Source organism: Papaver somniferum, chromosome 1 (genome assembly GCF_003573695.1).
Source record: "Papaver somniferum cultivar HN1 chromosome 1, ASM357369v1, whole genome shotgun sequence".
Classification (NCBI taxonomy): domain Eukaryota; kingdom Viridiplantae; phylum Streptophyta; class Magnoliopsida; order Ranunculales; family Papaveraceae; genus Papaver; species Papaver somniferum.
Genome location: NC_039358.1, coordinates 217,896,574 through 217,924,218, shown reverse-complemented (window position 1 = coordinate 217,924,218; position 27,645 = coordinate 217,896,574). Strand labels below are relative to the sequence as shown.

General features: G+C 37.3%; 1 pseudogene; it reads left to right on the top strand.

Annotated features, from left to right (window-relative positions):
* Positions 1-27,272, top strand: part of LOC113360316 — a 38,331-nt pseudogene extending 11,059 nt beyond the window's left edge.
* The last annotated feature ends 373 nt before the right edge of the window (positions 27,273-27,645 follow it).

Below are 27,645 nucleotides of genomic sequence, written 5' to 3'. Positions count from 1 at the left end.
GGAGGCGATCGAGTATAACAAGAGGTGTAATTTTCTGGCGAAAAATCATATCATGAATGGTTTGGAAGATGCGATGTATGATTTTTACAATGCTAAAGAAAATTTCAGTGCTTATGATTTGTGGACTGCGTTAGAAGCAAAGTATCAAGCGGAGACTGCAGGGAGCAAGAAATTTCTGGTGGCGAAGTTTATGGACTTCAAGATGACGAATGATAAACCTGTTGTTGATCAATTTCTCGAATTTCAACAGATCATTAATGAGATTCTTGCTGAAGGTATGGTCATTGATGAGACGTTTCAAGTATCTGCGGTAATTGAGAAGTTACCATCTTCTTGGTCTGAATACAAGAAAAAGCTAAGACATGAAACTGGCGAGATCAACATGGTTGAATTAGGAAAGAAAATTCAAGTGGAAGAGATGCTGTGCACCAAGGATAAGAACGTGTCTTCTGCAAGGGACATGAGTAACAAAGCTCATATGACTGAACACAGATCTTCCAAAGCTGGAAAAGGTGAGAGTAACAATCGTAACTCTAAGCGTGGTCCTCCCAAGAAAGGTATGTTTCGAAAACCAGAGTCTAGCATTACTAAAATTAAGGGTGCTTGTTATGCGTGTGGAGTTACTGGACATATGGCAGTTCACTGTAGACATCGTAAGGACAAAAAGGATAGTGCTAACTTGGTTGAAAAGAACAAGGACGAGTTTTCTGCAGTAGTGTCTGAAGTTAATTTGGTGACCAATGTGATGGACTGGTGGGTAGACTCTGGAGCTACCAAGCATGTTTGTGGGAACAGAGACCTGTTCACCTCCTACCAGAGGGTAGGGGAAGGCGAGAAACTCTATATGGGTAACTCATCTGCATCAGAGGTTGCAGGAAAAGGAAAGGTCGGTCTGAAGCTCACATCTGGCAAGACTCTCACATTGAATGAAGTTCTTCATGTTCCAGACATCTGCAAAAATCTTGTTTCTTGTTCTGTTTTAGATGATAAGGGTTTTAAAGTTTCAATTGAGTCTGGAAAACTTATAGTAACTAAGGGCAATGATTATGTGGGTAAGGGTTATAAGACTGGAGGTCTTTACAAACTTAATGTAACCTGTCCTGAAGTGAAATTGAATGATTCTTCTGCTTACATTGTGTGTCATCGAATGTTTGGCATGGTAGACTTGGTCATGTAAATTACAAATCAATGCATAAACTGGCTAGCGTAGGCTGCATACCCAAATTCACTTTGGATAAAAGTTATAAGTGTGAGATTTGCGTAGAATCTAAGCATGCTAAGAAATCATTCAGGAAGAATGTCCAGAGAAACACTAAACCCTTAGAATTGATTCATTCAGACGTAGTTGACATGAAGTCAGTTCAAACTAGAGGTGGTAAGAAATGGTTTGTCACTTTTATAGATGATTGTACGAGGTACTGTCAGGTTTATTTGCTTAGAGGGAAGGACAATGCCTTAGAAGCCTTTAAGATATATAAACGTGAAGTTGAAAACCAATTGAATGCTACCATTAAAACTTTTAGGTCTGACCGTGGTGGTGAGTATCTAATTCCTATTGGAGATTTCTGTGAAGAACATGGGATAATACATGAAACTACAGCCCCTTATTCACCTCAATCCAATGGTGTAGCTGAACGAAAGAACCGTACCCTTAAGGATATGATGAATGCCATGTTGATTAGTTCAGGATTACCTTCGAATTTGTGGGGGGAGGCTATCCTCTCAGCCAATTACATCCTGAACAGAGTACCCTTTAAAGGATCAGATAAAAGTCCATATGAGTTATGGAAAAGTAAACAACCATCTTATGATTACTTCAAAGTGTGGGGGTGCTTGGCAAAGGTGGCCATCCCTCCTCCTAAGACAAATAAGATAGGACCCAAAACCGTTGATTGTGTTTTTATAGGGTATCCTGAGCATTCTAGTGCTCATAGGTTTATGGTTGTGAGTTCTGAAATTTCTGACATAGGGTTGAATACTATCATGGAGTCTAGGGATGCTGAGTTCTTTGAGAATGTTTTTCCTATGAAACGTGATTCTCGAAAGAGATGTTTAGATGATCCCCTAGAATTTACATCATCCAGTCAGTCATTACCTTTAGAGGAAGATGAACCAGAAATAGAACCTAGAAGAGGTAAAAGGGTTAAAACTATGAAAACCTATCCTGGTTGCATTACATACCTAGCCGAGTCTGATCCTCAGACTTACAAAGAAGCCATGACTTGTCCTGAAGCTCCGTGGTGGAAAGAAGCTTCAATTAGTGAAATGGATTCCATTCGAGAAAACGGTACTTTTGAACTTGTAGATTTACCTCCAGGGTCTAAGGCCATAGGTTGTAAATGGATTTTCAAGAGAAAACGTAATATAAATGGAACTATTGAAAAATACAAGGCTAGGTTGGTAGCGAAAGGCTATAAACAGATAGAAGGTATAGACTTCTTTGATACATATTCACCAGTAAGTAGAATTAGCTCCATTAGGATGTTAATTGCTATAGCTTCTGTCCATAACCTACAGATACATCAAATGGATGTAAAGACAGCGTTTTTGAATGGTGAATTAGATGAAGAAATTTATATGGAACAACCCGAAGGATTTGTAGTTAAAGGTTGTGAGAAGAAGGTTTGTAAACTGAAGAAATCTTTGTATGGATTGAAACAAGCACCTAAACAGTGGCATGAGAAATTTGATCATGTGATGATTTCTAGTGGTTTTAGAATTAATGAATCTGATAAGTGTGTTTATACTAAACTTGTCAAGGATGCCTGTGTGATTGTATGCTTGTATGTTGATGATATGCTTATACTAGGTACAAACATGGATGTTATTAATACCACTAAGAAAATGTTGAATGAGAACTTTGACATGAAAGACTTAGGCCCCGCTGATGTCATATTAGGGATGAAGATTAGAAAAACTTCTAATGGCTATAGTCTGAGTCAGTCTCATTATGTTGAATCCATACTTAAGAAATATAATCAGTTTGACTGTAAACCTGTTTGCACTCCATATGATTCTTCTTGCAAACTCATGAAGAATAAGGGTGTAGGTGTTAACCAACTTGAATACTCAAGAGTCATAGGAAGTCTGATGTATTTGATGAATTGTACGAGACCATACATTGCTTATGCTGTGAGTAGGTTAAGCAGGTATACTTGTAATCCAGGGCAAAAACATTGGGATGCACTTAATAGAGTGCTAAAGTACTTGAAGTACACAATGACCTTTTGTTTGAATTACGAAGGGTATCCGGCCGTCCTTGAGGGATTTTGCGATGCGAACTGGATAGCAGACTCAGAGGAGTCTAAGTCTACGAGTGGATATGTATTCACTCTAGCAGGTGCGTCTGTATCTTGGAAGAGTTCCAAACAGACATGTATAGCTCGCTCAACTATGGAGTCGGAGTTTATTGCGTTAGATAAAGCAGGAGAGGAGGCCGAATGGCTAAGAAACTTTTTAGAAGATATTCCTCTCTGGCATAGGCCTGTGCCAGCTATATCTATACATTGTGACAGCAAATCTGCAATAGGTAGAGCTAAAAATAGCTTCTACAATGGAAAGTCTATACATATGCGTAGAAGACATGATTCTTTGAAATTACTAATCTCAACAGGCGTTATTTCCATAGATTGGACAAGTTCCAAGGAGAATATCGCGGACCCTTTGACGAAAGGCTTGTCCAAGGAGATAGTTAGTAAAGCATCGAAGGGGATGGGGCTTAGGCTCAAATAATTAAACTTGCCATGAAGGATACTCAACCTTGCTGACTGGAGATTCCAAGATCAAGGTTTCGAATGAGACAACTAATTTGTGGTAGTTAAAGGTAAACACTATCAGATAATTTTATTATCTGTCCCTTCCCTATGGTGTTGATGTGATAGTGTGACTGCATGTGGAGGATGACTTTTAATTAAGTCTTAATGAGTTCTATAGTTTCAATTTAAGATTGAAGTGGGGTGTAGCAGTAAGCACTCTTGATGGAACTCACCTATCTGAATGAGGAAGTGGGTCGCTTCCTATGAGAATGGAGCCAATTCTTTAGAGCATTCTGAGAAACAGGATATGTCCAGGGCCAAAATGGACAAAACGGCACGAACTTAGCAACACTTGGAGGATATCATGCGTGGATATTATTTGAACTACACCAAACGCTAGCAGTTCAAGACATCGCGTTCACTGTTTAGCTAGTAGTTCCGGTAACTTCTCACTAAGCAAGGTTCAAGACCTCATGGACACCTTTGCCTAAATGGTATTTTCCTTACTCTGATTTTTTCGTTTTCCGATATTTCATTCATGTGGGGGATTGTTAGAGAAAATGAGTTTTAATTAAAAAGATTTTATGGTCTTGGTATGGTTTGATCTAATGACCTAAGGGTCTAAGGATACTCACTCATTTTTGGGTGAATGAAGTGGAACCTTTAGTCCCACATTGTGGAAAACTAAAGAGGAGCTCCACTATATAATCATACACTTATGTATGAATTGTAAAACGTGGGTGGAGCGGGTGGGCAAAAATACATATTTTGACCCATGCGATATACGCGTATACCATGCACCAAGTCCCTTTCCTATTCGGATTTACTTTTTGGAGAATTTTTTCTTTAGGAATTTAATTCCAAAATTATTTTTTAAGAGTTTTATTTGTGGGAAATTCCTTTTACGAGTTTTACTTGATTTGCAAGTATCTCATCCTATAAATATGACTCGAAATTCTGTTTTTAAAAAACACACAAGCAGCGACTATCTCTAGGTCTACTTTTCTTCTTCTTCTTATATTTTGTGCGGCGTTTTGCTTCCATCCCTGTTGCTGAGTTCGAGAGTGGGTAACTTGCGTTGTGCTAACTCAAGTTATATCGGGCAGTCTTATCCTGGACACATCTTCGCACGTTGGGGTTTAGCATTACTTCAGAGTATACCCGCGAACTAATGTGTTAAGGACAGCTTGTTGAACCTGTGATTCTGCCCTCATCAATTTGTTCGTGGTAGAGTTGTTTGATACTGTTCTTTATATTATTGTTTGATACATCTGACGTTTCTTCAATTGCTGCAAGATTCCAACAGTTAGAAGTTAGCAAATTAATTACGTGACTCAAAAAACAAATCAAACTTCTTAATTGAAGTAATCCATACTACCAGTAGCCTAGATGTAATATAACTATCCCAAATCATCAAAAATAGATCCTTGCTAGGGAATTGAAATGACAAAAGGCACAAAATTTAAGAACCTTTTAGGAACAAGGTACAAAATTTAATTTCAACTGAGGTTACGCACATTAAATTCGTATTTGGAAAACAAATTGTTGGATGATATACCTCATGAGCTCTCGGAGAAATACATCTTTGTTAGTATACAAGCTATGAACAATGAGATCCATCAACCTACTAACCTGTCAACACAAAACATGTCAAATTCTATAAGCCTCCAGAAAAATATTTATTTTAAAGAAAAGAAAGAAAAAAAACAGTTCAAGTGTCACTAGTGGAAAATAGAGTGTTTATGACCCATGTCCCCGACCCTCAAACGGTCAATTAACCATGGACTGATCAAGACCTTCTCAGATATAAAAAAAGACATGGAGCACAGAATCAAGCGTTAAAAACGTTCAAAGAATAACTAGTTTTATTTACAATTCTAACCCTCACACAACGACCCATTCTACTGCCGACAATCATGGTTCTTGGTGTGGTTAGATTTTCTGGGCCCACACTTTCTACGGTCACGATTTAGGAAAGGTTGGACTAAAAGAGAACCTTATCTCTTGTTTTTATCACCTCACAAAAATATCTTTTCATTCCTTATCTTTTCCTGCCTCTTCTCTTCCATCCCCTCGTTTCTCTTCTCTCGGCCGAGAGCCTCCAAAGAAAATCAGTTTCTCCTTCATCTTCCCTGATCTGTTTGTTACCTTACAAAACCAACATATTTTCATGAACCACTACCGTGAAACACCATTATCTTCTTCACCTCTCCGGATCTATTCATATCAATTTCTTCAATCTAAAGTCAGAACCTATTTTATTCAATTATTTTCTTTTTCATTTTTGTGATTTGTTAATTGTTCTTATTGTTAGGGTTTTGTTTGATGCAACTTGGGTTACTAAGGCGTTGAAAATGTAAGGTTCCTCCTTTTCTATCTTTGTTCTCTTTGATTTTGTCTGTTAGGGTTTTAAAAAAAATTTGGTTTCTATTGTAGGAGTTATTAATTAGAAGACCAATTATCAATCTCAGGTGGGTTTCTCAAACATCTTCAGGTATAAATTCTCCACCACTTTTATTTGATTTGAAAGTTATTCATTTGTGTTAGAGCATTTCTCGGTCGAACTCGCATGCGTTGCTATGTCAAGCATGTTTGTCAAGTTTAGTTGTCAAAACTATATGTCTTGATTTCTAGACTACTTATAGCTAAGTCTCGGTTTAAGACAGTTTAGTATAATTGAGCTCCCGACTCCATGGTGATCATCTTACGAAGACGAAGAACTACTCAACGAACCAGTGGAACTTCATCCGACTAAAATGTATGTGGAGACTTGAACTTATCTATCACTCAAAAGTCTACTCTATCTCCTACTCTTGAGACAAAGTCATATAAGTATGATAGTTTTCATACATACACATTTGCTAATTAGAGACGAGTTTAATCGCCTATCTTTTTCTTGAAATGTGTGTTGGTAAGCTTTCTCTTTAACCACTTTTCATATTAACCCGTGACGAAAGTCATGATGACGTTTCAATCTTGAAAATAGCTTTGATGACGATAATTGTGAATAACAACTGTTATAACATTGTAGAAGAATGTTTTAATAATTGAAATGTAGAGTTGAGATTACGTAACCAACTATGGATATAAGCATATATAGTGTGTTCGCACATTAGTGTATAAATCCATGTGCCGGAAACCAAGTGTATGTATATGTGTGCATACAGTATTGGTGAAGGAGACAGGTTGGGTACGCGTACCAGCGGAAGTTTTCGAACCGAAAATTTCTGCTGAGTTTGTAAGTTTGCAAACTGTTAAACCATTCACCTTAGGTACGCGTACCCACGGAAGTTTTCGACCGAAAATTTCTGCTGAGTTTCTAAACTCAAATCCGGTAGCTAAGGTATACATACACGTACCCGTACGCGTACCCAAGCTGGTTATATTTCTCAAATCGGAAGTTCATGAACTTAAACAATAAATCAATAAGGAATGCCAATCTTTGCAAACCGTGGCTATATTGTTCATGAATTGATTCAAGTGAACCAAACCGATTTTGTTTCAATTTTTTTCTGTTCATAAAGACCTAAGAAATTGAAAAACTCTTCAACTAGTTCTTATGAGTCATTTAAACTAGTTATGTGAAGAAGATGAATATGGTTAATATGGAAGTACTCATATGGCTAACCATTGGTTAACTATTTGTGAACCAACTAAGTGTACACGTTTATTAACGGTTACTCAAACCTAAATGAAATACATTTCAATTGTGTGTTACAATCTAAGTTTTGATCTATCGGTTGAAAGATATTAGCTTGGTTAAATCAGGTTTTCCATCTAACTTTTGTTACCAAGGTAACTTGGATTGCAAACCCTGATTTGAAAACTATATAAAGGAGACATCTAGCTACTGGAAAAACTAATACCCACACCTCATGTGTGATATTAGTTATATTTGCTAGAGTCGATTCTCCTTTAACCTTAGGTTTCTCGAGACCTTGTAGGTTAACGACTGAAATACTTCATTGGGATTGTGAAGCCAGAAGAAACTACTTCTCTTGTAGTTGAGCGATCTGATCTTGCCATTTTCTATCGTACGAGTTCAATTGAATAATTGACTTGAGATTATATCTACAATAGGACATGATAAAAAAGAAATCACAAACATATTCGTCTCATCGTTTGTGATTTCACAATATTTAGTTTCGCTACCATACGATTTAGATTATTATGAGGTGATTGACAATTCTAGGCTGTTCTTCGGGAATATAAGTCTGGGTTATCAATTGGTTCCTGTTCACCTTGATTTTATCAAAATACGGAACAAGACTCTTAGGTTTATTTGTGGGAGACAGATTTATCTATCATCATAGACTTTTCTGTGTGATACAGATTTGTTTATTAAAGTCTTCGACTTTGGGACGTAGCAACTCTTGGTTGTGGGTGAGATCAGCTAAGGGAATCAAGTGCGTAGTATCCTGCTAGGATCAGAGACGTAAGGAGCGCAACTGTACCTTGAATCAGTGTGATATGGATTAGGGTTCAACTACAGTCCAGACCGAAGTTAGTTTGTAGTAGGCTAGTGTCTGTAGCGGCTTAATACAGTGTGGTGTTCAATCTGGATTAGGTCCCTGGGTTTTTCTGCATTTGCAGTTTCCTCGTTAACAAAATTTCTGGTGTCTGTGTTATTTCTATTCCGCATTATATTTTGTTACATAACTGAAATATCACAGGTTGTGCGTTAAGATCAATCAATTAGAATATCCTTTGGTTGTTGATTTAAATTGATTGACACTTGGATATTGGTCTTTGGTACCATCCAAGTTTATCTCTCTAGTATTTGATAAAGACTCGCAGATTTCCATTGCTTGATTAAAGATCAAATCGAGAGATTGAGATATTAACTCTTTGATATACTTTTATCTAGATTGAGTCTGACTGTCTAGTTGATTCTCTAGAAAGTATATTGGAGTTAGTACATACAGATTGCTAATCGAAATATTGGGTGAGGTTGTTTGACCCCCGCTTTTTCAATTGGTATCAGAGCAGGAAAACACATTAAAGACATTACAAGTCTGTGTTTGTATCGATCTGATTATGGACGAGTCTATCTCTAATAACGTACCCGTACAAAAATTACCAGATGATTTTAAAAGCTTGGATTCACCTGAGAGAACTGTCACATCTAAGTTAATATCTAAACGTTCTCTTGATGTAAAAACTGTTGATTGGGAAACTCTCCTAGAAGAACAGTTGGATGAGCTTTCTGATGAAGGTGATTCAGATATTGATAGAGATGTTGATGAGGAAGTCTCAGAGTATGTTAATTTTTTGGATTCGTGGAATATGAAGAAGATTACAACTTCTCGTGTGTCACATCTTCTGACTCCTCTCTGTCGAGAAAATAAGAAATTGAGAAGATGTTACGCAGGTGTTTATTTTTTGAATCGATCCTCAAGGATTCTGAGGAAAACCTAAGTATGAAGTCACTTGAATGTGATACTCTTTATTAAAAGTATTTTTTTGTTGGAAGAGAAACTTGCAAAATCTGAAGCAAGGTTTAACTCTCAAAAAATTAGTTTTGACAGAAAAAGTGTTTGTCTCCTTCGAGAAAAACGCCTTGAGGCTGATTTAACTGCTTCTCTTGATAAAATCAAGATGTTGGAAGATGACTTGAAAAATTTCAATAATTGTTCAAGCAAATTAACCACTATGCTAGGAGCAAGTAAAAATCATCGCGATACACGAGGATTAGGCTATAAGGGAATATATGCTCCAAATATTAGCAAAGAGGTAAAATTTGTCAAGGCTAGTGATTCTTCTCAACAAAAGGTTTCCACTGATGGCAAAAGTGAAATACCTTCACCGGCAGTTAAGGTTCAAAAGAGCAAAGTATATCAACCTCCAAAACCAGCACACATGAATCCAGGTAAGAACGTTCCTTATACTTTTCATTAATGTGGAAACAAAGGTCACCTGGAAAGGAGATGTCGTTTTCGTATAAGAAATGAAAAACTTCATGATACTCTTGTTTGGGTGTCAAAAGAAGTGATTAAACTGGGATCATATGTTAAGGCTAACAATCTCGACATTACGGGTTGTAAATGTCTAACCTTTAGGCAAAGAGATAAGTGCTGTGATAATCCTAGATTTGCCTATAAACGTCATACGAAGTCTTTTCACAATCTTAATAGTTATCAAAAGGATAACTTCGTAAATACTAAGACAAGATACGATGCTCCCAATAGGAGAAAGACTAACTTGCAAAAGAATAGTCAATCCAATTATCTTCCGAGAAATCTTGAAGAGAGTAATGGGAAGAAGGTTCTGGTTGTTCCTAAACGCACTCAAAAGTGGGTACCAAAGAAAGCCAATGATGCTTTGAGTGTGAAAAGGAATGATCTTCCTGAAAATACCTTGACTATGGAGAAGGCAGTATCCATGATGTTGGAACTTAACAAGTTTTTTGGAAAAATGGAATTGGATGTGAAAGGTTATAAAAGCGATCTCTTTCATGATAATCCAACGGTCACTTGTGGTGAGAAAGACATTGTTCACCCCAACACAACTTGATTGTGTTGTAAGTGCATCCTCACCAAGGAATGTCCTGCTATGTATACGGTGAGGGAAGCACGAGAATCGGGGCACACAGATTACATTCGGTAAGACTGTAGAATTCGACTGGATTCTTCTAAAAAGGGGTTTATTTACGCATACCCGTTTGCATACTCTCCCAGGTCATGAAAATTCGTTTGCAAACCCGTATGCATACTTCACGTCGATGTTCAGTAAACTTGTTTTGGCCGTAAATTCTTCGTCCAAACTCGGAACGACCTTATTATTTTTGCATTCTATTCCTCTTTGAATTCTCTATAAAATAGAGGTGAGAATTCCTGAATTTGGATGAGTTAAGAATGGTCCTTGTCCTGTCTCTTGTTTTTGAGTATTTTGCTTCGTTTCATTGCACTTGTTCCATTTCTCTTGTACTTGGGCACTTGGATTCTTGTACTACCTCTCCTATAATCTCTTTTGTAGCTTTACAAGAATGATGTTGGTGAATCACAAAGAAGGAAGTTCAAGAATGGGCAGTAGTACGCATTGTTATGGGATTCTTGAATGTTCACAATCATCTTATGTGAACTATGATGCATGGTATTTAATGACTTTGTATGTTCTTCTTTGATAAGAAAATCTTTTTATACGCCTTTGGTAACCACTCTTGGTGTAAATCCGTGCGAAAAAAATTGATTCTACCTTCCATGGGCAAAGATTTTTTTTGCAGTATTAATCTTTATGTTTTTATATATTGCAATATGTTATGGGATATGTGTGTTTGCGTCCGTGAACTATTATTGTCCCATACGATGTCAAAAGTTATCTCTTTCATATGTCGATATGCATGTATTGATACAAGATCGATGAACTTTTGACAAACAAAAGTTAAGCCTATTATGTCATTTATTGGTGGAAGATAGGTTAAAATCTTTTTTCTACAAGGATTATGTCTATTGTATGTCATTGTGCAAATAGTTATGGAAAATAGAATGAATCCTTGTCTATTCCGCAGTATTGATCTTCTCTGATCCATATTTGATGTATATACTGTGTGGCTCCATAAGTATTCTTATGTGAGCATTTCCAACTAGACTAATCATAAACTCTTTTGTGATTAATTGGTTGTGTATTCCGGTTAAATTAATCATGGGTTCTCTTGTGATTAGTTTAATTGAGAATTTTGGATACAAAATCATTTTACGGTTTTTGGTGTCCAAAGAAATCCTTCTTTCCTCGTAAAAGTAAGGTCGCTCTTTTTGTTCTTTCGGGAATGACATCAAATGGGGGAGAGTTCTTTTCAACTTGAGCTTAATTTCCATATATTTGTGCGGAGTGCGGCTGTGGAATTTTTTAGGGGTTATCTTGTATCTTTATAAACTCCTTGATGAATGCATTTAGCTTCGGCTTTATGATTGCATCTAAACAAGTTGAATGTACTTTTATTTGGTCTTGAAGCATCTCCGTGGAAATTTCATTAGGATCCCGTTTTCGTATCTTTGCCAATTTTATTGACAAAAAGGGGGAGAATTAATATGTAGTTCACACTACAAATACATATGGTTTACGTGTTTTACAGATCATTATGTAAGGGGGAGTGGTTTTCATGTTGAGATGAAAGTATTGACTAAGGGGGAGTGATACATATCACCATAGTATTGTTGTCGAAGTTGTGATATAAGAACTTTGATACTGTGTAATAATACTATGACACTGTATAACAATAATCGAGAGCTTTTGTTTTCTCATTGTTATGACTAGGATCTTCAACAACTATGATGTTGAATTGAACATCTATGGAATCATGGGAGTACTTGTAAAAGACGAAGTTTTCGAGTAATGTTGAAGCACCAAGGAGATCAAGCATCTGGACAAGAAAGTACAAAGTTTTATTTATTTTGTAATCCATATGTATTGATAGTTTTGCCATTAAAATTGACAAAGGGGGAGATTGTTAGAGCATTGCCCGGTCGAACTCGCATGCGTTGCTATCTCAAGCATGTTTGTCAAGTTTGGTTGTCAAAACTATATGTCTTGATTTCTAGACTACTTATAGCTAAATCTCGGTTTAGGAAAGTTTAGTGTAGTTGATCTCCAGGCTCCATGGAGATCATCTTACGAAGACGAATAACTACTCAAGGAACCAGTGGAACTTCATCCGACTAAAAGGTATGTGGAGATTTGGACTTATATATCTCTCAAAAGTCTACTCTATCTCCTACTCTTGAGACAAAGTCGTATAAGTATGATAGTTTTCATACATACACATTTGCTATTTTGATCCGAGTTTACTCGCCTATATTTTTCTCGAAATATGTGTTGATAAGCTTTCGCTTTAACCACTTTTCACCTTAACCCGTGACGAAAGTCATGATGGCGTTTCAATCTTGAAAATAACTTTGATGACGATAGTTGTGAATAACGACTGTTATAACATTATAGAAGAATGTTTCAATGATTGAAATGTATAGTTGAGATTACGTAACCAACTATGGATACACTAGTGGAAAACAGATTTTTAACCACTTCCTAGGCTTCATGAAAACCACTGCTAGTCGGCTGACGTAACTAGAGATGCTGTGAGCAACAGTTGTTTTATAAAAACTTGTCTCAGGCACAGCAGTTTTTTTAAGGGGCATTTTTGTAAAAATATAGAGTTTTAAGAACCACTGTGAGAGTAAATAGTTTCTATAGTACGAAAATTCTATCCCCCCAAACTTTATCTATCTTTATCTCTTTCTAGTCTAACCTCTGCGCCTCTCTCTTCCATCTTCGTTATCTCTTCCAACAAAGATCAAACTGCAACTACCAAACCCCAACCCTGTAATCCCTCTTCTCTTTTCCATTCACTCACCATCAGAGCTACCAATCTACCACCTTCATCAGCCCGAGCACACCATATTTTCTTCTTCTGCATCTCCATTCGCTCACCACCAGCAACTTAATAATACCCAAAATTCCTAAACCCAAATCTCATCCCCGAAGTTTCAGACTTTGAATAACACCAAAAAAAAAAATCCGCATTTCTTTTACAACCCTAGAATCTGCAACAGTTTCATTTTTGTCTTCATCTCTGAAAAATTCTAGGGAATGCTCATAATTTTTTTATTAACTTTGAATAAAAAATTGATACAAGTCTTGATGAAGAAAAAGAAAAACGAATTGATTTTCTGGGTTCGTGAAGATCGGAGGAGAAATTGATTGAATCATGTTGGATGTCTGTTGTAATATGTTTTGATTTTTATTGGTAGTTTGACTTGTTTTTAGTACATCTAGTTTGTTCGATTTAATTTTTGCGAAAGAATTTGGATTCATTGTTTGTTTATATGTTGAATTTCACATATTTTAGTTCTTTGTATGATTTCAATTGTATTTGTTGATAATAACTGTATTTGGTCATGTTGTTCAGCTTCAAGTTCAGATCCATGATTCGGTCATGTTGTTTATTTATTTAGTGTTCATTTGGTATGACAATTTCTGATTTTTGGATTTTCAAGTATGTCAATTTGGTATTGTAAGATTTGGGTTGTTGCTTAGATTTCATTTTTTTCATAAAAATATCTGAATTCTATGATTCACAAAGTAATTTGCAGAAAAAGGATTCATCTTTATTAGCTTCTAAGGTTCTCCATGGATGAAGATATATGTTCGTCATCTACTTAGATTGAAGTGGCTGAATTTCTATACAGACATTAGCAAATGATGTTTCTTGTTAAGTGTAGCGGATTTTAGATATCATTGCATAAATTCATTAGAATATATATTACAAGATTTGGATGAATATATTTTGAGTTAGATTGGAGGACTGTCGGTTTCCCCAGGCAGCAGTGATAGATGACTTTTGAACTAATAAATGATCTTTATTTTGTATGTTTTTGATCTACAGCTGATGCTCTTGGGGTTATTTACACCAGCTTGAACTCACCACAACAGCTAACAAGATGAATTCCACATGGTAGCGATCCTTTTGGAGGGAATTGGAACGGTGTTACCTGCACTGGCTCATTTTGTTACTAATTTGTAAGTAATCTTCAACCTTTTCTTTTTATATTTTCTAATTAGTATTGTTGGTGTACTGAATTTATCTTTGTTTTGCTTTAGTTTAAATCAGAAAAATACCAGGTCTTCAACTAAATGCAAAAGTAGGATACAATTTGCAAGATTTAAATTCACTTGAAGGAGCTGTAAGCACTGTCGACCAAATCTATGTGTCCTTTTACATGACTACCCTACTAGGTTATATATAAGAAAGATACAATCCAAAGGTTTGAATCATTTTAGCATTCAATTATGTTCTGTGGTATGGTTTTTATGATGTTTCTTACGATATATGACCGTCTTGTATAAGTTTTTGGAGCATCACCGTAAAGATCTACAGAGTCATTGTTGTTTTGATTTGTGATATGCTTGTTTTTTTGCCCTGGCCAACTCTTTTCAGAACTAATGCAGTTTCTTATTATGTTTGTTAGGTACTTGGCAGGCTTCTTAAAGGTCCTAAAAATTATCCCCGGCCAAAAACTTGGTGGGCCCGGAGATATGTATATAAAATTAAGCGCAGAGAAACGGGCCTACAGTAATACCGCAAGTGCACGGTCGTCGGTTGTAGCTCGTGCAAGTACGGGTCGATCCACAGAGATCGGGTGTGTTTTGGAAGTGATTTAGCTAATTGGGTTCCTAGATTTGCTTTGGGCTTAGAAGCCTTTTGGAAGTGTTGGGCTTAATGTACTATTGGGTTTGTTCTCAATAAAAGGAACTGAGCTTGGGCTCAGTTTGTTCTTTGCAGTGCAAATGGGCTTAGGCCTTAAACTTAGGCTTTTGATTAAGCCTGAATTGGATTGGGTCTTAACCTTAACCTAAACTGGGCTTTGAGCCTTAGTGAAATGGGCCTCAGTGAACTAGACCTTGGGCTTTTGTTTTAGTCAAGAATCTGGGCCTTTGGGCTTCACTAATTTGAACTTGGGTTCAGTTGGCTGCAGGAGCTGGACTTGGCAGGACAAGAAGTGGCAGGGCAGAGTGGAGCTGCAGGAAGGCAGCAGCAGCAGCTGCAAGGGAAGAAGTGACAGCAGCTTGGCAGGAGAAGTAAGGCAGCAGCACAAGTGAGCAGCAACAGCAGCAGCAGCTGTAGCAAGACTGCACAAGTGCTGCACAGCAGCTGCAAAGAGAAATGGAAGTGGCAGCAGCAGCAGCTGCTAGGGAAGGAAAGAAAGCAGCAAACAAAGGCAATACAGAACAAAAACAATGGAACAAAGCAAATGAAAACTAAACAGTGAACAAAACACAAAACAAAACAAGAAAATGACACAAAGGCAATTAGCCTAAGGCAGGGGAGATGGTTAAGCTAACATGGAGCTAAACTAAGGCACTCTTTTAGAGTGGGAAGAGAGCTAGCTTGCTCATTGTCACTAGTGAGCACTAGTTTCTTCCCACTACTCAATTAACACTATGCAGCAAGGTTTACTCCATTTAACAGAACTAACTGAACATGTATCACACTGAATTCTTAGCTACCATCATTCTTTCACCCCTAGAATCAGTTGTCTTCTTACAGCACAACTGATCACAGATGCATTCATTCAAGTAGATATTATCAGCCCTATGACATTTAAGCACTTACAAGAACAATTAACATGATCATAACTAACTGAACTAACAATGAACACATACAAACATCTAACACATTAACAGGAGACAAATACAATTATAACATGAACATAAGCATAACAGGAATGTGAAACTGAACTGATACAGGCTAACACATTAACAGAACTTGGGCATAAGCATAACAGGAATATGAACATAAGCATAACACATTAACAGGAAAATGAACTGATACAGGCTAACACATTAACAGGAATATGAACATAAGCATAACACATTAACAGAACTTGGAAGTTCTGGATGTTGGCTACTCCAAGCATCACTTTTACATCACACCACAGTGCTATTTATACCCACAAGCACAATTAGGGTTCTACCCAAAAGAAATCAGTGAAGTTATGGTTTCACCCAAAAAGTGAAATTAACTCACCTAACCTACTGACAACAGCCCTAATACGTCGACCCATGCCTCTAATTATACATTCAATCACTTTCCCCCAATTATCCCCAAATTATGAAATTAGGGTTTATAAGAAATAAAATCAATTCATACCTAATCTCTGAAAACTGCTACTGACTTCGACCCATGCTTCTCCTTAGTCTCCTGCTCCATTCCCATGCTCTAATTGCAACTCTAGGTTACCTAATTTATCAATTTTTTCACGCCTAGGGTTTCAGGAAGAGAAGCGTGAAAAAAATGAGAAATTAGGGAACTAGAGGGCTATGGGTGAGATGGGTTTTGGTTGTTGGGTGATAGGGTGATGATGGTGGAGGTGTGGTGGTGGCAGTGAAGGTGAAGAAGGTGGTGGTACGGTGGCGGGCATGGTTTGCAGCAGGGTGATGGTGGAGAAGAAAGTGGCTCGACTGGTTGGGAGAGAAGGGTGTTTGGTTAGGTGGATGGGCTCGGGTGATAGGGTGTGAGGCGGCTTCATCGAGTCATGATGTTCTGTGACTCTGAGCTGCGAGATGCGAAGATGGTAGGTAGATCGGACGGTGATGTGAAGTGAAGCTTGTAGCGACCGTCAGATTTTTTGATACAACGAAATCAACGATGCCAGATGGAGTTAGGTGTTGTAGTGTTAGGCGGAGATATCAAATTTTGATGCACAGCAAGGGAGCGACCGTTGGATTCAACTACCATATAATCTGAAGGCTTGGAATTTCAGCGCTGTGGTGCTCGGCAGAGACATCTGATTTTGATGCTCTATGAAGGAGCGACCGTCGGATGCTTCTGAGAAATGATCTGATGGCTGAGAACGGAGGCGCTTTTGTGTGTAGAAAATGAGGTTGTGCGCACCATTCTTCGCGGCTTCCTTGCGTAATTTCTCCCGGATTTTCACTACTTTTCTGCTCTTTTCGCTCCGCGACTCATCCGAACTTTATTTATTACCTAAAAATGCAAAATTAATTAATAAAAATATTTATTCTTGAAAACAATGAAAATACAGAATATGGGATAAAATGTAGAATTAATGCACAAAAGATGAGTTAAATTGCCAACAAAAAGGGATAAATATATACAATATTTGGCACTCATCAAATACCCCCAAACCTGAATTTTACTTGTCCTCAAGTAAAACAAAACTAAGGAAATCCTAACTATACCACTGTCGCTGGTCTCTCGAATGCATTTAGCGTATGCACTAAGCCTTTTAAACCACTAAGTGTCCCTAGTGGACGAGTTGAAGTCTCGTGAAGGTTTACCAGAGGTGTGCCTACAAAACCTAAGGACAAAATATAAGCTCAGATTCCATCAAATGTGACATGTGCAAAACAGTTAAGCTCACAGCAAAATGGAGATGTCAATCTAGCTATCGAAGGCACAATCCTAGCACTGATAACAAATAAAAGACATGTGATAAGAGTGTAAAGTGTATCTACACATGTGTAAAGAAAGATCTGAAGTCATGACTACTAATCACCAAGAGATAGTTTCTCAGGCTAAGAACTGAGGTCGAAATCTAGCTAGCTGTCCGGACTTTACGAGAATTGTGAATGAGTTGGAGGTATTTCACAATTCTCGCGTTGTACATCAATGGCATACACCCTCCTTGCTTATTACAACGAAACAACAAAAGATGACTATTTACATGACTCTTATTTACATTGACTATCTTTTTATTTTGGAACAAGAGGATGGAATTGAAAATACTTGATTTTTTTTTTGTATTTTTTTTGATATTTTTTTTTTTTTTCTGAATATTACATCGTTTTTTTTTTTTTTTTTTTTTTTTTGAACAGGAAACACTTTTGATACATAACAAAAGAAACAAAAGATTACATGACACTTTGCAAGAGGTAGCCCTTTTTGATGCACCCAGTTAAATTCGATGGTTGTCTTTCTTAATGTAACCTCCACCTTCTATCCCAACCAACCAAAGAACAAGCTAGTCAAGTTTCGTTCAGTATTCTAAAGTGATTGGCAATCGTAACTTCCTATCCAACACCTTGAAGATCGAGGCCATACATGTATTGGTAGATCGTGCGCGTGCAAATTTCTTATCACTATGTGAATTGTGCTAGAATCAGGGTGCCTAAATATCTAGACTAAGACTCCTAAAAAAATACATATTTGCACAAGAGTCAACATTTCAAGGTAAATGAGCTCCATTTTTATGATTTTTTCATTTTTTAATTTTTTTTGAATTTTGATTTTTCAATTTTTTTGGAATTTTTCAATTTTTTCAAAAAGAAGAAGGAGTTCGTTTTAATTATAGCATATTATCGTGGTATCTACTCTATACCCCCAAACCTAAACTAAACATTGTCCTCAATGTTTCAAAATATGGAAACGATTAAAAAGCAACATATGGAAAGGGACATGCTGAGTAGAGTAAAAGGAGAGAGAATACCCGATTTCGGCGAAAGCAGAATTAAAACTCCGTTATTCAAGGCAAAAATCCAACATATTTCAACCGAGATCAAATTGGATTAGCAAAATATATACAAAAGGAACAAAAGGGTTTTCAAGAAATTTTATCTACTGGATTATATACAAAAAAATTCACCATACACTAACAATCTAAAGAGTTGAGGATCAACCCAAAAGAAAAAGTGTAGAGACAAAGGAAGTTTCAAAACACTAAAATTGGACTTAAATGGGAGTGATAGTGAAAAACCGAATGAATTACCCCTAAACCTAAATTTTTCAACAGGTTTACTTTTAAGCACAAAATCTTTTAATTTTAGGGGTTCAGGATTCAAAAGGTCTAACTCATAATGGACTGTTTTCGGGATGGGCAAAGAAATGCATTCCAACTGTGGCTCTTTAAAAGTGTTATATTTTGAAGCAAAATAGTCCAAGAGGACTTGGGAAGCACACAGTTCCAAACCTAGGTTAGGCATTTTCAGAAAAATTGGTTTTACAATATTGGCACAAACCAAATCTAGGTTGGGTGGAAGGTCAACAGATTGTGACTCATGTAGGAGAATAGGCATATCATTATCAATCAAATCAAAATCTTCTAACTCATCTACACATGTCACATCATGCTCACAATCATCAATCATATCCGCAAGATCACAATCAGAATTATCAACATCATCAACAGATTTATTTTCGTGTATCGGCACATCAGGGGAAACATCACATGGAATACTAGAAGAAATATCATGCATTAAGGTCGGGGCAGAGAAGCCTAATGTATTTGAACCCAAAGGTTCCATAACATTTTCAGTATAGACATGTTCTTCTAACATAACATCATAATCATCATCATCATCATGATAGGCATTTTGCAATCTAGGATAATTTTCAATCCTAAGGTCGGAGCTATTACAAGAATAAAACTCTAATTCATGAGAGTGACTCATATCATGTGGTGTTGTTCCTGTTTCCCTAACGGATTCCCATTGATGGGTTTTCTCTGCAATCTCGGCTAAAAAATTCCATGCATCATCCACAGATTTATCAATAAACTCACCATTACACATAAACTCAACCATGGTTCGAGATTTAAAGTCTAGTCCCTCATAGAGGATGACGACAAGTCTCCACTTCTCAATTCCATGGTGCGGACATTCACTCAACAAATCATTAAAACGTTCAAAATAGTGAAAAACAGTTTCCTCATCCAATTGGACAAAACAATTGATACTTTGACGAATAACGATGGTCCTATGATGTGGAAAATTTTTTTGGAAAAATTGATTAGTGAGTTGTTCCCAAGTGGTGATTGATTGTTGTCTCAAACCGTAAAACCATGTTTTGGCCCTTTCTTTTAAAGAAAATGTAAACAAACGCAATTTCAGGGAGTCTTCGGACAAATGATCAGGTTGCATAGTCCGACAAATTTGTTCAAACTCTCTTACATGAGTATAGGGGTTCTCAGAATCGAACCCTCGAAATATAGGAAGTATTTGTATCATGTTTGCATTTATTTTAAAAGGGTTATTGGTTTGAGGTAATACAATACATGATAATGGAATTTGTATTGATGGATACATGTATTCATGGAGAGCACGAGGTTGGTCCATTTTGAAATGACACAAAGCCCACTATTTGGTTTTAAATGGGAAAATTTTGGTTTTTTATGGGAAAATTTTTGAAAAAGAAAATTTGGTTTTAAAATGGGAGCAAAGTAGAAATTATATATATATATATTTTTTTTTTTTTTTTTTTTTTTTTTTAAATGGGAGCAAGCCCACTGTGCAAGCCTCTAATGAAATGGACGGAAGGCTGCGGCCCAAGAAAATCCAAGTTTTAATTTTGAAAGTTTAATTTGGCCCAGTTGGTTAAGGCCCGACGTTTGTTTTAAAACTTTGGTTTCGCGGTCCACTTTTCAAGTCCACAATCAGTTATAAGCTTAGCTGGGTTTAAACCCAGAGTCCATAATACAAGTCCAATGGAAGAATTTAAACAAGCCCGCACAAAATAAATACAAGCCCACAAATTAAACAAACAAGCCCACAAATAAATTATTACAAACCCAAAATAGAAAAATAAAAAGCCCAAAAAATTGGGTTAATTATTACAAGCCCACAATTAAAAATTTGGAAGCCCACAGGTTGGGTTCTCTCAATGAATGGGTTTAGGCTTACCTTTTTAGCACAGCCCAGCTGCTCTGATATTGTTGCAAAAACCCAGTTGGGTTTTGGTTCTTTTCCTTGGTGGCGTCCCAGCAGAGGAAAAACAGGTTCAGAATCAGCAGGTCCAACAGCAAATGAAATGAAGCAGATGCAGATGCAAATGCTATGAAATGAAATGCAAAAATAGCTAAGAAAAACACAGATAAAACACAGCACCAATCCCCGGCAACGGCGCCAAAAACTTGGCAGGCTTCTAAAAGGTCCTAAAAATTATCCCCGGCCAAAAACTTGGTGGGCCCGGAGATATGTATATAAAATTAAGCGCAGAGAAACGGGCCTACAGTAATACCGCAAGTGCACGGTCGTCGGTTGTAGCTCGTGCAAGTACGGGTCGATCCACAGAGATCGGGTGTGTTTTGGAAGTGATTTAGCTAATTGGGTTCCTAGATTTGCTTTGGGCTTAGAAGCCTTTTGGAAGTGTTGGGCTTAATGTACTATTGGGTTTGTTCTCAATAAAAGGAACTGAGCTTGGGCTCAGTTTGTTCTTTGCAGTGCAAATGGGCTTAGGCCTTAAACTTAGGCTTTTGATTAAGCCTGAATTGGATTGGGTCTTAACCTTAACCTAAACTGGGCTTTGAGCCTTAGTGAAATGGGCCTCAGTGAACTAGACCTTGGGCTTTTGTTTTAGTCAAGAATCTGGGCCTTTGGGCTTCACTAATTTGAACTTGGGTTCAGTTGGCTGCAGGAGCTGGACTTGGCAGGACAAGAAGTGGCAGGGCAGAGTGGAGCTGCAGGAAGGCAGCAGCAGCAGCTGCAAGGGAAGAAGTGACAGCAGCTTGGCAGGAGAAGTAAGGCAGCAGCACAAGTGAGCAGCAACAGCAGCAGCAGCTGTAGCAAGACTGCACAAGTGCTGCACAGCAGCTGCAAAGAGAAATGGAAGTGGCAGCAGCAGCAGCTGCTAGGGAAGGAAAGAAAGCAGCAAACAAAGGCAATACAGAACAAAAACAATGGAACAAAGCAAATGAAAACTAAACAGTGAACAAAACACAAAACAAAACAAGAAAATGACACAAAGGCAATTAGCCTAAGGCAGGGGAGATGGTTAAGCTAACATGGAGCTAAACTAAGGCACTCTTTTAGAGTGGGAAGAGAGCTAGCTTGCTCATTGTCACTAGTGAGCACTAGTTTCTTCCCACTACTCAATTAACACTATGCAGCAAGGTTTACTCCATTTAACAGAACTAACTGAACATGTATCACACTGAATTCTTAGCTACCATCATTCTTTCACCCCTAGAATCAGTTGTCTTCTTACAGCACAACTGATCACAGATGCATTCATTCAAGTAGATATTATCAGCCCTATGACATTTAAGCACTTACAAGAACAATTAACATGATCATAACTAACTGAACTAACAATGAACACATACAAACATCTAACACATTAACAGGAGACAAATACAATTATAACATGAACATAAGCATAACAGGAATGTGAAACTGAACTGATACAGGCTAACACATTAACAGAACTTGGGCATAAGCATAACAGGAATATGAACATAAGCATAACACATTAACAGGAAAATGAACTGATACAGGCTAACACATTAACAGGAATATGAACATAAGCATAACACATTAACAGAACTTGGAAGTTCTGGATGTTGGCTACTCCAAGCATCACTTTTACATCACACCACAGTGCTATTTATACCCACAAGCACAATTAGGGTTCTACCCAAAAGAAATCAGTGAAGTTATGGTTTCACCCCAAAAAGTGAAATTAACTCACCTAACCTACTGACAACAGCCCTAATACGTCGACCCATGCCTCTAATTATACATTCAATCACTTTCCCCCAATTATCCCCAAATTATGAAATTAGGGTTTATAAGAAATAAAATCATTCATACCTAATCTCTGAAAACTGCTACTGACTTCGACCCATGCTTCTCCTTAGTCTCCTGCTCCATTCCCATGCTCTAATTGCAACTCTAGGTTACCTAATTTATCAATTTTTTCACGCCTAGGGTTTCAGGAAGAGAAGCGTGAAAAATGAGAAATTAGGGAACTAGAGGGCTATGGGTGAGATGGGTTTTGGTTGTTGGGTGATAGGGATGATGGTGGAGGTGTGGTGGTGGCAGTGAAGGTGAAGAAGGTGGTGGTACGGTGGCGGGCATGGTTTGCAGCAGGGTGATGGTGGAGAAGAAAGTGGCTCGACTGGTTGGAGAGAAGGGTGTTTGGTTAGGTGGATGGGCTCGGGTGATAGGGTGTGAGGCGGCTTCATCGAGTCATGATGTTCTGTGACTCTGAGCTGCGAGATGCGAAGATGGTAGGTAGATCGGACGGTGATGTGAAGTGAAGCTTGTAGCGACCGTCAGATTTTTTGATACAACGAAATCAACGATGCCAGATGGAGTTAGGTGTAGTGTTAGGCGGAGATATCAAATTTTGATGCACAGCAAGGGAGCGACCGTTGGATTCAACTACCATATAATCTGAAGGCTTGGAATTTCAGCGCTGTGGTGCTCGGCAGAGACATCTGATTTTGATGCTCTATGAAGGAGCGACCGTCGGATGCTTCTGAGAAATGATCTGATGGCTGAGAACGGAGGCGCTTTTGTGTGTAGAAAATGAGGTTGTGCGCACCATTCTTCGCGGCTTCCTTGCGTAATTTCTCCCGGCTTTTCACTACTTTTCTGCTCTTTTCGCTCCGCGACTCATCCGAACTTTATTTATTACCTAAAAATGCAAAATTAATTAATAAAAATATTTATTCTTGAAAACAATGAAAATACAGAATATGGGATAAAATGTAGAATTAATGCATAAAAGATGAGTTAAATTGCCAACAAAAAGGGATAAATATATACAATATTTGGCACTCATCAGTACTTGTGTTTCATATTGATGGAGTTGGTTGATACACTTACCTTGATCCTCTTTGGTAGGCATGGATGATAAGAAAGCCTGTCTTCATGGGAGACATTGTGACCTGCGAATTCACTTACTTGAATTCCCTAGACATGGTGCGTAACCTATGAATCCCTTGGTTTGTCCCTTAATAAATACGTTGGCAGTTAATATGTATAGTTTAGGATGAGGATTAGTAAGTGATTCATTAGTTGATAACGGACCTATCCCAATTTTTATTGCACATTCTGAGTTCCCCCAGTATGATAACAAATTTAAGACCAAAGGAATCAAGTTTTTTTAAATATTATTTCTTGTTTTTGTGTAACTAGGCGTGCTTTGCCTAATTTAATGGATGAGATGAGGTGAAGTTAATTACCATGTGTAAGGAAATGGGGCTTAGACTAACACTTGTTTTTTTTTATAATATAGGCTGTATAGGCATTTGAGAATGTTGACGGGGCTTCACCTAAGTGTCGAAATCTTGTTCTTGGCCATGGGGCCTTGATTACTTTGTTAATTAAATAAAATGAGCATGCCAAACTTTCTACGCTGAGAAATTCCAACTGGACTGTCTAAATTTTTTTGGGGCAAGCCACAACCATCATTTGAACAGGTATAAGTCGCCGGTTATCACTACCGTTAGGTTGGTTTATGGTATCCTGCTTGGCATCCCTAATAGATATCTTTTTTTTTGTTGGTGAATTCCTTGTGCAGAAAAAGCCTGCACTCCCTGCTCTTGAGCGTCTTATCAATTTCACTGATGAAGAAGTACTTACAGATGCCTGCTAGTCCCTTTCCTATCTGTCTGACGGTAGAAATGACAAAATTCAAGTTGTTATTGAAGTTGGTGCCTATTGAAGTATCACTTTATTGTATTATGTTTCTAGAATCCGCCATATGTACACATGGTATATAATTTGAAAGAAATTTTCTTTTGTAGTCACCCATCTCCTACTGTACTCAATCATCCCCTATGCACGGTTGGAAATATTGTTACTGGAGATGATCGTTACACCCAGGAATATATCAATCCTTATGGAATGTGATGAATTGTTATATGTAAATGGTTTTTGTTTATGTTGGCTTATGTTTTTTTTTCTGTCCTCTATCTAGTGTATATTTGAGCTTCAAGCACTTTCCTACCTCATGAACCTGTTGATTCAGTACCATTAAAAGCATCAAGAAAGAAGCTTGCTGGACTATCTCAAACATTACTGCCGGAAATAAAAGTTTGTTTGAATGCAAGCCTTCTGTGAAATAAGCTTGATGTACTGTCTCAAACATTACTGCCTGAAACAAGGGCCAGATTCAGGTAATGTTTATTATGTTTTTAAGGTGTATTCTAATTAGAACTGTTGTATTTGTCCTTCCTGCAATTTCTGACAATTGCTCTAACAGGATATGCTTTCATTTCAGAATTTTTGTAGTCGGTTATAAGCGGATGATATTATTGGACCTCTAATAGATCTGCTTCAAACTGCTGAATTTAATATAAAAAAGGAGGTTGCTTGGGCAAATCTCAAATGCAACTTCTGGAGGATCCATGAGAATATCAAGTACGTATTCATTCAATTTTTCTTGGGTTCAGTAGGTTTTTGCTCTGGTTTAGTTCTTACTTGATGAGTTTAATTGAATCTTGAATCTTAATGTGTGATAGGTACTTCGTGGCTCAAGGTTGTATCCAACCTCGATGCGATTTTTTGTATAGAAATCATGGGATCTGTGACAAAAATCCTTCCGTTGTTGTGCATAGACCAATTACAAGAAAAATTGATACTCAAATTTCTAACCAAAACCAACCTTGTCAAGTGGTAATTCGTTTCTCTTAGAACCAAAATGTTTCCCAGTAATCTCTTTGTTTAGATGTGATATACGAAATAGATTGGTTTTCCTTAGGTTTATTTTGGTGTAGCATTGTCTAATTTTCCTACCCATTTACTCAAAGTGCACATACTCCATTTACTCAAAGTGCACATACTCCATTTACTCAAAGTGCACATTTGAGAATCAAGTGCTAGTCTTACTTGCTTTAGTGACATTCTTCAATCTGAATACCTTCAAATGCTTTGCCTAACTATTCCAATTGAGAGTGTACTTTACCTTTTACTTTCTTTATTGCTGAAATCCCCAAAACTTCAAAAGTAAGAATGCAAAAGTAAGATAGGGTAGACTTGTAAAGCCTGAGGTAACTTGACTGAACCTTGCCTGTTTTGCAGAATTCTAGCTGTGTATCTCCCAACTATATGGTTCAGCAATCCGACATCAATGAGAAGATGAGGGTCATCCTAGTTGATTGGTTAATCGAGGTATACAAAATTTTTACATGATTTTCTATCTCCTAGAAAGGGTAAACAAAACATATGCTAAGCATCCTTATTGGTTTGAATCTTGACATGTGCATTATAAATTTGAGCTCATGGATGAGACATTATTCCTTAACATTATAGACAGATTCTTAGCCCACCAAACTGTGGAACGAAAGAAACTTCAGTTGGTCGGAGTTACAGCCATGCTTTTAGCATGCAAGTATGAGGAAGTTTCAGTACCGGTTGTAGATGATCTTATTCTAATTTCTGACAAGGCTTATACAAGGAAGCAAGTTCTTGCTATGGTAAATGTTTCACTTCTAAGTCATATATCTCTTATCAAGTGTGTTTAGTTTTTCCCAGTTTCGACATTGTGATTCCAACACTGCATAAACATGTCTGCATTTTGAACCAGCTTGAACTTCTGTCCTTTTTCTTGATCGAGCTATCCTTGGTTGATCATGACATGTTTAGGTTACCACCATCTCTGTTAGCTGCTGCAGCCATCTACACTGCTCAGTTTACTCTTAACAGGACTAGACATTAGAGTAAGACCACAGAGTGGAATTCATATTACTCAGAAGATCAATTACAGTAAGTGATAACTTCTTCCTGAACACACCGAATTCCTTGTTTTTTCTTTGGACATTCGACAGGTAGTGCCATTGTTATGAATGTACACATTTAACCGACATTTATGATTTTTTTTTTTTACGAGAAGCTAGTTAAATGTTCTTAATTTTAATATATTGGGGTTTATCTCATGGTAGACATCGTCCAGATATCAGATTCGTATTTTTTCTCCTAATTGAGAAACCATTTGTACTCCCCACTAAATATATACATTTGTTTTTAATCAAAGGATGGTTGTAGGTGGTTCTGGACTCGGAACAGTGATGGAGTGGAACACACAGACTCCCTTGTAGTGGGATTGGGAGAATTTAGTCATGTTCAGTGGGAAAGTAAATGAAATTCCTAAGGCTTCGCAGCAACCTACTGACTGGGGTGTTGAAGGAGACGGCGGGGGAAATTGATAATGAGTCTTTCTGTTCTCCGCATGGTGGTGGGAGAGATGGTGCTAGTGGTGGTGGTCATTCTGTGTCTGATTTGGGAAATAGGTCTTCGTTTAAAAGTACTATATCAGCATCTATTGATTCTTCAGGGAAGTAGGAAGTAGTAAATCCAAGTTTAACTTTGATACAGTTGAAGATTTGAGATAGTTGAAATTGTAAATTGAATTCACTATTCAATAAATTCACTATTCCATACAAAATGAGTTTAAAGTCGCTATTATATTCAGTTTCGAAGTCATTATTAATTAATTCCCGTTTTTAGTTTTTGATTCAGTTGAATCAGCTTTGGATTCAGCTGAATCAGTATCAATTTTTTTTTTTATGAAATATCATTAAAAAAACTACTGTTTCCGTCAGTTTTTGTCGATCTACTGTTAAAGAAAGTAGTTTTTTTAAAGAATTCAACTTTTGCCAGACACAGTCGTTTTGGAAAAAACCACTTCTAGAATGCAGCTGATGGACACAATCGT